Consider the following 13,329-nt stretch of genomic DNA (forward strand, 5'->3'; position numbering starts at 1 on the left):
AGATTACTACTATTTTGGTTACTATTAGTAAGGAAGGAAGCCATTAAGCCTTTGCGCGGTGCCCGGGTGGCACGCTCCATGTTAGAGTGCAGCAGCTGCCGAGCGCAGCCAGGGCAAGCCCGGGCCGGGTCAGCACCATGGCCAGCGCACGGCTCTGCTCGGCCGCGCCTCCTGGCATAGACACAGGACAGGGAGACGCGGGGGGTGCACCCCAAGAATAGCAATGGTGGGTCAGGGACACACCACACGGTTATGATGCATCTTGTATACCCACGATAAATATCAATCAGATGCTACTAAGTTAGGTTGAGAGGAACTTGTGTCTTAACAGGAATTTTCAAGGTGATTTCTGATTTGTCATTGCAGGTTCCAACAGATTCATAGAATCACAAAATACCAGGTTGGAAGGGACCTCAAGGCTCATCTGGTCCAACCTTTCTTGGCAAACCATGATCTAGACTGGATGTCCCAGCACCCTGTCCAGCTGAATCTTAAATGTGTCCAGTGTTGAAGAATCCACCACTTCCCCTGAGGAAGCTCTGGGGGGAACTGGCTACACAGGATTTGGAGAAGGCTGAGGTTCTGAACGACTTCTTTGCCTCGGTCTTCACTGGCAAAGGCTCTGACTGCACCACCCAGGTCTTAGAAGGTAGACGCAGGGACTGTGAGAATGAAGACCTTGGGCCCACTGTACAAGAGGACCTGGCTCGAGACCATCTTAAAAATCTGAATGTACACAAGTACATGGGACCTGATGAAATCCATCCGCGGGGCCTGAAGCAGCAGGCGAATGAAGTTGCTAAGCCACTGGCCATCATATTTGAAAAATCATGGCAGTCAGGTGAAGTTCCCGACGACTGGAAAAAGGGAAATATAACCCCCATTTTCAAGAAGGGGAAAATGGAAGACCTGGGGAATTACAGACCAGTCAGTCTCACCTCTGTGCCTGGTAAAATCTTGGAGCACATTCTCCTGGAAGGCATGCTAAGGTACATGAAAAACAATAAGGTGCTTGGTGACAGCCAGCATGGCTTCACTAAGGGGAAATCCTGCCTGGCCAATTTGGTGGTATTCTATGATGGGGCTAAAGAATTGATGGATAACGGTAAAGCAGTTGATGTCATCTACCTGGACTTGTGCAAAGCGTTTGACACTGTCCCACACGACATCCTTCTCTCTAAATTGGAGAGATATCAATTTGATGGATGGACCACTCGCTGGATAAAGAACTGGCTGGATGGCCGCACACAAAGAGTTGTGGTCAATGGCTCAATGTCCGGCTGGAGACCGGTAACGAGAGGTGTCCCTCAGGGATCGGTGTTGGGACCGGTCTTGTTTAACATCTTCGTTGCTGACATGGACAGTGGGATTGAGTGCACCCTCAGCAAGTTTGCCGATGACACCAAGCTCTGTGGTTCGGTTGATATGCTGGAGGGAAGGGATGCCATCCAGAGGGACTTTGACACGCTTGTGAGGTGGGCTGATGCCAACCTTATGAAGTTCAACCACGACAAGTGCAAGGTCCTACACCTGGGTCGGAGCAATCCCAGGCACAGCTACAGATTGGGCAAAGAAGAGATTCAGAGTGGCCCTACAGAGAAGGACTTGGGGGTGCTGATCGATGAGAAAATGAGCATGAGCCAGCAGTGTGCGCTTGCAGCACAGAAAGCCAACCGTATCCTGGGCTGCATCAAAAGGAGCGTGACCAGCAGGTCGAAAGAGGTGATCCTGCCCCTCTACTCTGCTCTCAGGAGACCTCACCTGGAGTATTGTGTGCAGTTCTGCTGTCCTCAACATAAAAAGGACACGGAACTGTTGGAACAAGTCCAGAGGAGGGCCACGAGGATGATCAGGGAACTGGAGCACCTCCCATATGAAGATAGGCTGAGGAAGTTGGGGCTCTTAAGCCTGGAGAAGAGAAGGATGCATGAAGACCTCATAGCAGCCTTCCAGTACCTGAAGGAGGCCTATAGGGATGCTGGGGAGGGACTCTTCGTCAGGGACTGTAGTGACAGGACAAGGGGTAATGGGTTAAAACTTAAACAGGGGAAGTTTAGATTGGATATAAGGAGGAAGTTCTTTCCTGTTAGGGTGGTGAGGCACTGGAATAGGTTACCCAGGGAGGTTGTGAATGCTCCATCTCTGGCAGTGTTCAAGGCCAGGCTGGACGAAGCCTTGGGTGAGATGGTTTAGTGTGAGGTGTCCCTGCCCATGGCAGGGGGGTTTGAACTAGATGATCCTGAGGTCCTTTCCAACCCTAACTATGTTATGATTCTATGATTATTCCAATGCCTTATTGTTCTCATAATGAAAAATTTTCCTTGAGTCCATTCAGAATCTCCCCAGAAGTAACTGTATCCATCAGCCCTCATGTTTTCCACGTGACTCCTAGTAAAAAGGGAGTCTCCATCTTCTTTGTAGTTACCTTTTAAAAATACTGGAAACATGGTGATAAGGTCTCCCCTGAGCCTTCTTCAGGTTGAACAGACCCAGTTCTCTCAGCCTTTCCTCATACAGTTTCCCACTCGTCTGGTCATCTTGTTGGCCCTTTCCAGCCTGTCCACATCTTTTTTGTATAGCAGAGACCAAAACTGAACACAGATTTGGCCTGACAAGTGCCGAGTAGAGCGGGATGATGACTTCTTTATCTCTGCTGGTGACACCCTTCATGATGTAACCCAGGAACCTGTTGGTTTTCTGTGCTGTAGCTGCACACTGCTCATTTACACTGAGTTGTGACTACCAGGATCCCAAGGTCCCTTTCCAAAGAGCTGCTCCCCAGTCAGTAGATCCTAGCCTGTGCTGCACTCCTGGATTATGTTTCCCCAGGTACAAGACCATACATTTGTCCTCATTGAACTTCATAAGGTTCTTGTTAGTCCACTCTTCCTGCCTGTCATTCTGTAGGGTGGCTCTCCCTTCCAAATTGAGCACTTGCCCACTCAGTTTTGCATCATCAGCACAGTTCATAAGGGTACACTTGACCTCATCATCCAGATAATTTATAAAGTTATTAAACAGCACTGGGCCCAATATCAATCCATGGGGGAGCCACTAGTGACAGGTCACCAGCTGGAAAAGGAGCTACTTACCACTACTCTCCAAGTGTGGCTAGTCAGCCACTGCCCCACCCACCACACAGGCCACTTCTCTGGACTAAAATGTGTCAGTTTCTCTAGGAGGAGGCTGTGAGAAACACATTGAAAGTATGGGAAAAATCCATGTGTCCACCCCTCACCCCACATCAAGCAAGCAGGTTACTTTATCACAGAAGGTGATCAAATTTGTCAAGCATGATTTGCCTCTGGTGAGTCTAGTTCACCAGATTGACTCCATTTCAGATTCCTGAAATACAGTAAACTCCAGAAGACAGTTAATGTTTGGGAAGGATAAAAAAACCCTACTTGGTAACTATGGGCCATCAGCTTGAAATCAATTCCAGGCAAAATAGAGGACTTGCATATTAAAGAATTAACAGAAGACAGTATAATTACCGCCATTCAACTAAAATCCCTTTCTGTCAAACTAACTTTGTATGATGACATTACAAGTTTAGCCTATAAACACAGTAGTTATTATGGCACTTACACGTCCCAAGACATCTAAGTTCATACCACACAGCACAATCTGTTTTTAAGAAACTAAAAAGGCGAAAATTGATAGAACACATATTAAATAATTGGGCCAAAAATATAACTGTAAGTTACCTGAACTAATGTTTTGCTAATTAGCCCCATGAATCAATTCCTGACTTTATACTGAAACACTTTTAACTAGGAAAAATAAGATTAAGCTTATAGTTAACACTGAGATCAGGAAGTGGTATAGAACAAACTGTGCCAACTGTTTAATGGCCTGCAATCAAATGACACACGTTCCAACTCAGATAAAAGACAACATTATACATCACCCTACACGACACAGATAATCAGTCACTTTTGATAAATGTATCTGCTGCAGTACAGCTACTATGGATGAGCAGGCAAATAAATGCTAAGGGAGAACATAACATCTCTCTGGCTGCTTATTGTGGGATTGCTGCTGGAATATTATATCAAGTCTTAAAATTCTGAAGCTCAGTTTCTTCAGATTATACAATTAAAATCACTTTAAGAAATTAAAAAATATCTTCATTCTGACATTCAAAATCATAAGTAAAAGGACGAACCTTTAGATTACTTACAAACAGGAAAAGATCTCCAAGGCCCTTTATTTTAGTCAATATTCTACTATTAGAATACTTCATTAATCATTTCAGTGGATTCCTCAGCGCTGACAATTGTTAAAAGACACAGAATGATTTTCCAAGTTATATGCTTTTATTCAGCTGCTGTTATCACGTGTAATTCAGAGGAGTCCAAGAAAAGGTGGCGTTATGCACAACGGTAGCTTCAATAACCACAACAGTTCCCTTAGTCTTAAAGCAGTCAGGCCAAGATAAATTATGAAAATTAGCTATACAAGTATGGTTCATTATGAAAAAGAGAATTACCCCAGGCAAATTTAGAGACTGCCTAAAGTCCACAAAAGTACTTTTCAACAGTTCAGGGTTCAGCTGAAAGAAATAAAACATGGTAGAATGACAAGGCAGAGTAATCAGGAAGTTTATGTATTATAAATATGGGGATCAAGAGACTCCCCACAGTCTATACATTTCTTACACATCAGAAGTGTACAACAGAGTGCAAGCTCAGTTTTTAAATATCTGCCAAACACACACAAAACTATTCCTAAGAACACAACAGCAGTTTCAAAAAAGCATTACAGCCTTTCATTTCATCCTTACTTAATAACAAGTAATCCATATTGCTATCACATGTTTTAAGAAATATTGGCTGTGTGTAAATAGAGACATTGAATACCAAAAGTCTCAGAATTAAAGCTTGGGCTTTAAAAATAATCTTGGTTGTAATGTTGACCTACAACTGCCACATTTGTATATTTTGAATGTTTAAGCACTTGACCAATACAAATAAAATGCCTAAAACTAGTGAAATTTTACTTCAGATTGACTGACTGCAGACTTAATTTTGTAGATATGTACATGGCACCATAATGGCAAAGTGTAATAACTCTAAAATAATAACAGTACTCTATAGTTTCTTGAATTTACTTAAGAAATACAATTCTATCAACACAAACTATAGCCTGTTTCGGGGAGGGGGGGCGTGGGGGGGGTGTGTCTCTTTAATACACCAACAGTCATGGAATCTGCTTTAAGGATATTCAGTTCTTGTCTGAGGTGAGATACTTCTTCATTCTGAAATTATTATTTAAATAAAAATTAATTTATACTCTGTGAGAGAACATGGTGTATATGCAATGCTATGGCAAGCAGGGTTACAGGATCTCTACTGAGAAACAGGAAACATACAATGCTATGGGTGATATCTGTGTACATCTGTTTTTTTCCTATTAATCCTAGGAACTCAGAATAGTAATAATACAGGTAATAACTACGTTCTTATTTATTACTACTCTTAGGACCAGGATTCCAGTTTTCACCTCCTTCAGAGCAAGGAATCTAAGAGTGCATTATAATATGTCAACAAACACGAGCAGTATCTACTACAGGGTTACCCATATGACAGGTCCTGGCTCAGACCATAAATAATTCTGTCCAAACCTTTACTCCAGAAAAAAAATTATTTCAGGGAGCTGTTAAATGTTGATGCAGGTCCTCAAGACAGAACTGAAGTATTACCTACCAATTCCAACAAGCCAGCCAGATTTGCTCCCTGAGTGCAGAGAGAGGTCGAGGGAAAATTGATTCATCATGGAAAGGTTAGTCCCGTCTTTGGAGATATGTACAGAAGCACTGTCATGTGACTGAGGGCTCAAAACTAAATATATAGATAAGAATAATATGGACAACAGGGAGAAATGTTCACCCTGAATTTAGGATTTGGTCAAATTTCCTTCTAATCAACAGAGAAGGGACTGCAACATCACCTCAATGCAGCTTTTTCAATAAAACATTCTTCTTTCTCCTGCTTCCTCCCCCAGCTGACAACAGGCAGAACAACTGGCTGAGCACCCTGGCAACAGTAATAGAAAGGATGTGGGACTACTATGTCAGCTACACACTCAGGGTGAAGCTGCACCTAACAGCATGACCTAGCAAGATGTATAAACCAGTCTCAGCAAAAAAGCAGTACAAATAACTCCCTTCTTACACTCATTCTCTATCAATTTGAGAGTTGAATCAGTGCAGCTCAGAGATGAACGGGTACTGGAAAAGGCACAGAGGACATCACCTTCCACTTATAAACAGCAGCTGGCTGTTAGACTGCTTCAACAATAATGTGCAATTTCATCTGCAGGAGCTAACACATGACAAATATGATAATATGTATGTATAGCTATAAATAAATGACAATCAGCACCAGACAGTCAATAACGGAGCTGCTTTCCTGCATGCATCTGCTTTACTGTGGGAGGCTTACGGCTTGCTTTTCAGCTCCAGCATCAATTTCTTGGTTCTTGCCTAGTCAAGACAAGAACTGACTGGGTTAGCTAGCACATTTCTCCCACAAGACCAATAAATACTTTCTTCACGCCCATCTATCTTGTGATTCTTTCATGATTTTTCTCCATCCAGAAAATTGTTTAACAGGTTTCCCCACTGGAAACACCATCTTACTCAAAACTGTAAAACTATTATTTCACCCAAACTGTCATGATTACCACAATAATCCCTAAAGCTTGCCAAAACAGCGGATGAACTTCTTGCAGAAAAAGGATCGTGATACAGTATCAACTCCTCTCCTTTGGGTCTCAGAGTACAACACACAAATTTGTTCTAGGCTGACTCAACTTAGTGAGCTACACTTTGATTTTATGGACTACTGGAAACAGAAAATCAAAATGTCACACATGAAAGCAGGACATTCAATGAAACTTGTGGCGCAGCACAGCCATTCATCATCTAACACAATTTCAATCAGTTGATAATGCCTGTTCTAGATCTATATAACTCAGGATGCTGACAAAGAGAAACACAGGAAAATAATTATTTCAAGACAGTAAATTATATAACCTTATTCAAAATAAAATAACAATACAAATACATTCTAAAAAGTCACCAGTTTGATGCTGAAAAAAAGATGCTCCATTTACACAACACCCACCCTTTATTTTTTTATTACTCCAACACTGTGAAGCTTAACAGACACAATTTGCTCAGAAGCTACACTGCTTGCCCAGAGTGGCATGTGAAGCACTATTATACCAGTAAACTTAACAGCTGCACAAGATACATCCTGCTGACACACCACACAACAAAGCAATCTTGTTCTTACTACCTTGCTGAAGAGCATTGCAACAAATAAATATTGCTAAAGCCCTCACAAAACCTTAATACCCTGAGAGACTGTATGACAGAAGCAACAAACATTATCTGAGAATTATCTGGGAAGTGACTGGGAGCAGAACAAACTCGCTCTTTCAGAACCAATAAGCAGTTGCTAACTGAAGACAATTCCCAAATACTGAAATAGACACAAATCCCAAAAGGCAGAACCTTCCCTAACTGTGGATGAGTCCAGAGGAATAAGTTCATCAAGAGGATGCAACTTTTATGTAACTTCAGTTGGGAGAAGTGTATCAAAACCACAATGAAATTATTTCCATTTAAACACACCAGGAGGACACCCACCTTCATCATTCCAGTTTTTCCCCCATGTTAGCTCCAGATAGTAAGTTGTCCCTTCAACAAATAGCAAATCCCTTTGCAATGTCCAGATAGAAAAAATGGCCTCATACTAAAAAGACTTCACATCTTTTACAAGCTCTTAAAGTTCAGTGTATTTTACCCTTTCTTTATACATCAGGCAGCTTTGTAACGGAAAAAAATACTTTCCTCATCAATACCATCAGTGAGCTGGTTAACCCCATCCATGAAAACCCAGCTAGCCTTCAACTCTTCCAGGTACTCAGAAGCTTCTACCAGAATTAAGACGCAAGGCAACATACATGCATTTCTCCAAAAGGAAGAATTACTGGATGGAGATCCTCATCAGTACAAATAACCTAATTCTCAGTAATTAATTAATCTCTTCATAGACAAAAGCAACAGCATGAAATAGCATTTGAGCAATGTGTTTCAGCACAGAATTGTTCTCAACTGTGCAGTACAGGAACCATGGAAAAACAGGCCTGAACATAAGAATTCAAAACTGTGTTCATTGTTAACAAGAAATAGTTTTGTTAAAAAGGCTAAAAACTTCTTCAGTTTCCCAGTTTGTCCTCCTTATCCTTTCTGATCACAAATGCAATCTTTCCCTTCTTCCCAAAAAAAATCCTCAAGGTTTTCAGAGATTTCTCTCCACTAATTATAAAACAAGTTGAAGAATAAACTATTGAAAATTATGCCTTTCACAAGGTCTCGAAATGGGAAAAAGACATTCAACCAAATCAAGAGGTCAAGAGTCGAAAGGTCACATTTTACTGTTTGAATTTTCCACTCCTTAGGTTTCAAGATTAGTGACCTATAAGCTAATACACAAAAAATAGACTATAAATCCAAATTGCTAATAATGGCACCTCAATTCCATAAGCAGCTTAAAAACAAAACAAGTCACCAGATTCCCTCAAAAGTTACTAAAACCCACTTTATATAACATTCAGTGTTTCCAATAAGGAGAAGGAAGTGAACTTTTCCTCTACCAGTGTGACACAGAATACAGTACAGCCATTAAAGCACTCTTACTTGTGCACAAACAGCAGAAAAATGAAACTCATCTGATTAGTTGTACTCTCTCATCCAACCTAATTAAATTTTATTTCCTCTTCTTAAAGCTAACATGTTTAGTTCACATCTAAGTAGCCTAGATACTAAACAAAATCAAAGCAAATAAAAGATTAATCATTCAAACAAGTTTCTTTCATCCCAATCATGGACAAGAAATTCGGTTGATACTAAGTATTTTTTAAACACAGCACGATCTGTAGATCTCCAATTCCTTAATGTACACCTTGCCTTTAGTCAATTTTGATTCTTGCCTGCCTATACTTTTAACAGCCTCCTCAGACTGATCTGCTGGATCCATGGCGCAACACACTGCTCTGTGAGCTAACGAAACTCAGGTTTCTCTGCTGTGAGGAGAAAGTGTTTTAACAGAATGAGGAAGGAAGGACAGTGGCTGGTCCACGTACAGCAACGCATCCCTGTGAGGCCACTAGGAATCCTGGTGTCTCATATTGAAAAAGCAGCTGTTTCTCCTCCCCTCTAGCCAAACACAAAGGCTTTGTGTACTGCTTTCCCAGAGCAGGAGAAAGAGACAACACAACACACAGCAATATGCAGAAACTGTCAATCTTCAGCTGTAGAGCAGAAGATTCATTCTTGCTAGGTAAACAAGTCTTCTGTAATACAGAAAACATAGTAGTATATTAATGTACCATACAGTGCAACTTCGCATGCTAAGCAAGTGTTCAACCTTCTGTACACGTGTATCTAGAATGAGAAGAAGCTGACCATGCAGAAATCAGTGTTGAACAGGGAAACCTCCACTCACGTCCCTTGTCATACTCAAGAATCTTCTTTGATTTAATCAGTCACATTGGAAAACCTTCTCTGACATTTGTGATGTTAGAAGCAACAGAGCCTGCAGCACACAGCAGCAGTACAGTGACTACACTAAACCTTACCAACACCACAAAATTCTAGTTGCCCAATTTGCTCTTCTCACTCTAACCCCACCATTTGCAAAATAGGAAGTTTAAAAAGAACTTGAAGAGCAATGGTACATCAGAAATATATCAGAGAAGAACAAAGTATTTTTCAGATATAATTGATTCCATCTTTACATTTTTACCTGTATCTTGATGCACTGTTTTCAAAATAACTTTTCACCAATGAATATCCGTACTACTGCAGTCAGACTTGCCTATATATAATTTTTTGCAAGCCAAGCAAATGCTAACAGGCACACTTCTGGTTTAACAGGTTAAGGAAGTTTTAATATTTAATCAAATGTACTTCCCACTGTAAATCAAATGAATCATCATCAATAAAGTGTTCTATGCAACCAAACACAGAACAAAAATGTTGGATACATCTGTACCTTGAGTTCACATCATTAAGACTCCCCCAGAAAAAAATCCAAAAATCAGACAAGAGCAGCAAAACACACTCTTCAGTATTCTCAGCTACAACAGATAAAATGAACTAACACACCTACAAGCACAGCATGTGTTCAGCAGAGACATGGCATTAACTACGCAGAATATACATATAAAAATCTACTCATTTTTTCCAGAAACACGACATGGAAACTAATCACTCACTCTCAGGCTAACACGATTTTAAAATAAATAGAGTATGTTTTATTTTAGGATTCTCAACCTTCCTGTCAAGAGAGCTTACTCATTTTGAACATTTAAGCTTAAATTCAACTGTTTCTGCACTTACAGTTTAATGAAGAAAGCGACTACAACCTATTTTATAACTCATTTCTTTTAGTCCTTTCCAGCTAATTATAAATACGGCAGAAGGTTCTCAAAAGGCTGCGCTATAGTCAGGGGTCTTTCCTTTGTGTCCACTCCCACCTCCAGAATAACACATTAATATTGCTAATGTTTGCAAATCCATCCCCATTCACACTAGTAGTTGTTCCCAACTGCTGTCTCACACCAGAGGTTAGAAACCTCGTACTGATCTTTGTCCTCTCATTGCTTTTGCTCTGGAGTGGAGAAGTACAAGGCTGCAGTTGCTTACATCTGCATGGAGTTACAGCTCCACAGATCATCTGTAGACTCAAGAACATTTCCCCACTTCCTTTTTTAAAAAGCTAAAAGTATGTATAATAAAGGTTTTTAAATGTCTCCTGTATGCTGTTTATATGTTTACTATTATCACTGTAGTGAGTGCATCTGCGGCCTAGCCAGGCATATCTGTATTCATATATTGATGCAACTGCTGCTAATGGCTCCAGCACTTCAAGCGCTAGACAACGGAGAGGCAAACCGAGTCCCCATCCAGCCGTGCCCACAAATGCAACCGCTACACGCATGCCACAATTAGGAACTGGAAATACAGAGGCAGCTATTTTAAAACGGGGTCGGTTCGCCACCAGAACACGTAAATACCGTACCGTTTGCCTTCTTGCAGCAAGGGGGAGGGACAAAAAGAAATCTCGTGCCTATAAATTTGAGTTCTCCTTACAGGCCGGGGCGGTGATGCCCGTTGCTGGAGGCGGCCGGCCTGGCCACCCCAGCTCCACGGAGAGGACCGCCCGTCCCGCACCCCGCTGCAGTGAGCCCCTCTCGGGCCGGTTCCCCGCAGCTCCTCCGCCCGGCAAACTCCCGCTCCCGTAGAGACAAACCACGAAGCGGCTCCCCCGCAACAACAACAGCTGAGGCCCGGCCGGCGGCGGAGGCTCGGCCGCCGAAGCCCGAGGGCTGCATCCGCTGAGGCGGACGCAGCGTGCCCGGGGACACCTCCGCCCGGCTGCCAGGGCCCACGGCTGCGGGAGCGCAAGTGGAAGCAGTAACCGCGACAGCCGCCGCGCAGCTCCGCGTCTCCTCACCTGGAACGGGGCCGAGGCGGCGGCGGCTCCTCGGGGCGGTACGGCGAGTCCCTGCGGGCCCCGCGGCGCGTGGCGGGGTTAGAGCGGCGCCCCCCGGTCCGGCCTCCGCCCCATGGCGTGCGGCACGGTCTCTATGGCGACTGCAGTGCCGGGACAGCGCCGGCCCGCCCGCGGGGTGGGGAAGCGACTGCGCGGAGCGCCGAGGAAAGCTCAGGGGGTTACGGAGGGGCCCGCGGCGCTCCCCAGAGGGGTTAACCCCCTCACGGCCGCCATCCCTGCGACAGTCCCCACCGCAGCCCTGCCGCGCTGCCTCTCCGCTCTCGCCCTTCCTCAGCCGCGGTGCCACCGAGCCCGCTGTCCTCCGGGCACCACCCGCATCCTTCTTTCCGGAGCGGTGATTGGGCAGCCGCTGAGATTGCTCCTGAGCGATTGGTTGTCAGCGCGATCAATTATTATGCGTGCACACCTGGGAGCGGCGCTGTGTGCGGAGTGGGGTGAGGGCCGCTGAGCGCAGCTCCCGGCCAGGCCGCTCCGCTCCGCTCCGCGCCGCGCCGAGCAGCGCGCTGGACGCTGTGCTGGCAGCGGCCCGACCGGGGGGGCTGTAACGAGCCGTTTCCGGCCGAGGTTCTGAGGGGTGGCGGGCAGCGGCCTATGACGGGGACCGAGGCTGGGCCGCCTCCCGCTGCAGCGCCTGCTCTGGTACTGGGAGCAGCTGCGTCCTCGCTGCGGTACCGGTCTCCTCAGGCAACTCCGGTACCTCAGCAGCCCGGGCTTGGTCATCTCCGGGCCTTATCGGCGAAGCTGCCCGCAACTGGAGGGGGTTGCCCTGAGCCTGCCTCGGCCAGGCCGCTGCCTGCCGCCTCGGTGGCGAGAGGGCTGAGGTTAGAGGGGCTGTGCCGGAGGTTTGCGTGCGGGGTGAGGCCAGCTGCTGTCATCGCGTCAGGCCGCCTGTCCCCCGGGGGCAAGCGCTGCCCTAAAGACACAGCAGGGCTGTCACCCGCGGGCTCCCGGCTGTGGCACTAGGGAGGGGTTGGTGCGTCCCTCGCCAGTACGTCCTTCGGAGTAAAGGCTTCAGCGCTCACAGGTGACTCCTCACTACAGGCAGGACTCTCCCGCCGTGTGAGACAATGGAGCGGGTACTCCATCGCACATGTGCCATCGCACAACAGCCGACAGGACGCGTGTGTAGGCCACGGTGTCAACCCAGAGGCTGGATCCATCTGGCAGAGCAGCAGCTAGGAGAGAGCTGTTCTGTGGGAAGGCGAAAGCACGCATTTGCTGTGCTCGCAGCAGCTTGTACGAAGTGGGTAAACACACCGCAGCCTTCCCCATGTGTGAAGTTTCATTAAAGAAAGTGTTTATTTCCTTGCTGTCAGGCAGATAAGATGATGAGAGCGTGAATAATTTAAGCCTTTTCTTCATTTGTCACAAGGAGATTCTAGTAAAAGACTAGGGTTAGAAAACAGTATCTGCTGCTGCTGCTTTATGAGTAGGAAGATCTTCGTACTTAAGAGTTTACAAAGGAGTTACCCAGCAGTGGGAGCTGTGAACCTAACCTAACAGTGAGCTCGAACACTTGTGACTTGCTCAGGGTCAGCTTCAGCCAGATGCTGCTTCATTCACAAAGTGAGCTACCTCCGGTAGCAGGCCACCAGTCGTAGTTGTGTAGATACGCACAGGTGATAAGCGTATAGTCCTCTATATAGGGAGAATGTGTGTGTGTATAATGTCCTAACAGTTAAAGCAGTTAATAAGAAAGCTGATATTACAAAGAAATACTTATTTTGTGAATGGAAAT

The 13,329-nt window shown here is 44.8% G+C and overlaps 1 protein-coding gene across 1 annotated transcript in view; it reads right to left on the reverse strand.

Moving 5' to 3' along the window:
- TTBK2 (tau tubulin kinase 2) overlaps positions 1–11,882 on the reverse strand; it is a 104,174-nt gene extending 92,292 nt beyond the window's left edge. Inside the window, exon 1 of the mRNA XM_065682721.1 lies at positions 11,532–11,882. The gene's annotated coding sequence lies outside the window, so the exon portion shown is untranslated. The remainder of the gene's footprint in view (positions 1–11,531) is intronic.
- Between the last annotated feature and the right edge of the window lie 1,447 nt (positions 11,883–13,329).

Source organism: Lathamus discolor, chromosome 6 (assembly GCF_037157495.1).
Source record: "Lathamus discolor isolate bLatDis1 chromosome 6, bLatDis1.hap1, whole genome shotgun sequence".
Classification (NCBI taxonomy): Eukaryota; Metazoa; Chordata; class Aves; order Psittaciformes; family Psittacidae; genus Lathamus; species Lathamus discolor.